We start from the raw sequence: 2,749 nt of genomic DNA, 5'->3' as shown, positions 1-2,749 counted from the left end.
TGGCCCACCGGATTGATAACCGGCTGCAGACTTGACGGAGGGAGAGACGCCGGTCGCTGGTCCCGCGAGAGGCACGTGTTTCCCCGCTGCCTCCAGAGGAGCCGATGCAGCTAGGCCGGACCAGCATGGCCTCTGAGGAACGTAGCCGACGTCGCCGCCTGGCAGGGGAGTGTCTCTACTGTGGTGAGCAGGGACATTTCATTGCTGGTTGCCCAGTTCGGCCAAAAGGGGCAAAAGGGGGAGCCCGCCAGTAACACTGGGAGTACTGGTGGGTCAGTCTCACATCCCAGAAAGGAACAATAGACTTTTGTTGAACGCTACCCTGTGTCTTCACGCGGATACTTTACCTGTTGTAGCCCTCGTCGATTCTGGGTCCGAAGAGGATTTTATTGACAAACAGCTTGCGGAGCAGTGTGGAATTAAACTGGAGGTCCTGGAACATCCCCTCGATGCCCGGGCACTTGATGGATGCTTCCTCGCCCGCGTGACTCAGGTCACCGAGCCTATAACACTCGTCTTATCTGGGAATCACCGCGAGGTTTGTCGCTTCCACGCCCTGTCCATTCCCTCATCACCATTGGTCCTGGGTTACCCGTGGTTACAGACGCACAATCCTGTTTTTGACTGGGTCCGGAGAAAAGTATCAGGCTGGAACCCCACTTGCCACGCCCAGTGTCTGCAGTGAGCCCTGTCACCCGGAGGGAGGGCCAACACTACTTCCAGTCCCGCCTCGGATGTCTCAAATCTCTCAGCTGTTCCGGTGGAGTACCATGACCTCCAGGAGGTGTTTAGTAAAACTAGGGCCCTCTTGTTGCCTCCACACTGGCCTTATGACTGTGCTATTGATCTCCTGCCAGGTGCCCCCTTACCGTCTAGTCGCCTATATAATTTGTCCAAACCTGAACGCGAGACTATGGATGAATATATCTGGAATTCACTGGCCGCTGGTATCATCCGCCCATCCTCCTCCCCAGTTGGTGCAGGATTCTTTTTTGTAGCTAAAAAGGACAAGACGCTACGTCCTTGCATAGACTATAGGGGGCTTAACAACATCACAGTAAAAAACAAATACCCAGTTCCTCTCTTGGACTCCGCATTCACACCCCTCCACGGAGCAACCATCTTTTCCAAACTTGACTTACGGAACGCGTACCACCTGGTGCGCATAAGGGAAGGGGACGAGTGGAAAACCGCTTTTAAGACCCCCCTTGGCCATTTCGAGTATTTGGTCATGCCATTCGGCCTTACTAATGCCCCAGCTGTATTTCAGGCTCTGATCAATGACGTGCTGCGGGATTTTCTTAACCTATTTGTGTTTGTATACCTTGATGACATTTTGATTTTTTCCAACTCCCCACAGGAACACCGTCATCACGTCCGCCAGGTCCTCCAGCGCCTACTGGAGAACAAGTTATTCATCAAAGCAGAGAAGTGTGAATTCCACGCCGAGGAGGTTAGTTTTCTGGGTTTCATAGTGGGGCGGGGGCAGGTTAAAGCAGACCCGGAGAAGGTCCAGGCAGTTACGGATTGGCCGGTTCCTGCCAACTGCAAGCAGCTCCAACGATTCATCGGCTTTGCAAACTTCTATAGACGGTTCATCCGCGACTTCAGTCGAGTCGTCTCACCCCTCACTAAATTGACCTCGCCCGCGTTGCCGTTCACTTGGTCTCCGGAAGCACAGTCTGCGTTGGGGGTGGTCCTCTCGCAAAGGTTTGACCCTCACAATCGCCTTTTTCCCTGCGCCTTTTTCTCCCGCTGCCTGTCCCCAGCAGAGGCGAACTATGATGTGGGGGATCAGGAACTCCTCACTGTTAAATTGGCCCTGGAAGAGTGGCGTCACTGGCTCGAGGGGGCAGAGCTTCCATTTTTAGTTTGGACGGATCATAAAAATCTCGCTTACATCCAGTCCGCTAAACGCCTTAAAGCTCGCCAAGCCCGTTGGTCCCTTTTCTTTAGTCAGTTCAACTTCACCCTTACCTATCGCCCTGGGTCCCGGAACGTTAAACCTGACGCCCTCTCACGGCAGTTCGCTCATGAGGAGAGCTCGGCTGCCTCTGAACCCATCCTTCCCCCCTCCTGTGTAGTAGCGGCTGTCCATTGGGAAGTCGAGGACGTTGCCCGGGCGGCCCAAGCCAATGACCCCGACCCAGGTAACGGCCCGCCTGGCAAATTATTCGTGCCTAACCCTGTCCGTCCCCAGGTTCTCAAGTGGGCCCACTGCTCAAAATTTGCTTGCCATCCCGGTGCCAGTCGGACTATCTCCCTACTGAAGCAGCATTTCTGGTGGCCCACCATGGACCGAGACACCCGAGACTATACGGCCGCCTGCCAGGTATGTGCTCTGGCAAAAGCATCCCACTCACCTCCTTCGGGACTTCTGCTTCCCCTTCCAGTTCCTATGCGGCCTTGGTCCCATGTGGCAGTAGACTTCGTCACCGGCCTTCCTGTGTCCCAGGGCAACTCAGTAATCCTCACGGTAGTGGACCGCTTTTCTAAGGCCGCCCACTTCATTGCCCTACCCAAGCTCCCCACGGCAAAGGAGACTGCGGACCAGCTCATCGCCCACGTCTTTTGCCTTTATGGGATCCCGACGGACATCGTCTCGGACTGGGGGACCCAGTTCACCTCACAGGTGTGGCAGGCTTTTTGTGAGGGTCTGGGGGCCACGGTAAGCCTCACCTCCGGGTTCCACCCCCAATCAAATGGGCAAACTGAGCAGGCGAACCAAGACCTTGAGTCGGCCCTCCGG

The sequence above is a fragment of the Periophthalmus magnuspinnatus genome, chromosome 13, assembly GCF_009829125.3.
Source record: "Periophthalmus magnuspinnatus isolate fPerMag1 chromosome 13, fPerMag1.2.pri, whole genome shotgun sequence".
Lineage (NCBI taxonomy): Eukaryota > Metazoa > Chordata > Actinopteri > Gobiiformes > Gobiidae > Periophthalmus > Periophthalmus magnuspinnatus.
This window is presented reverse-complemented; position numbering follows the sequence as displayed.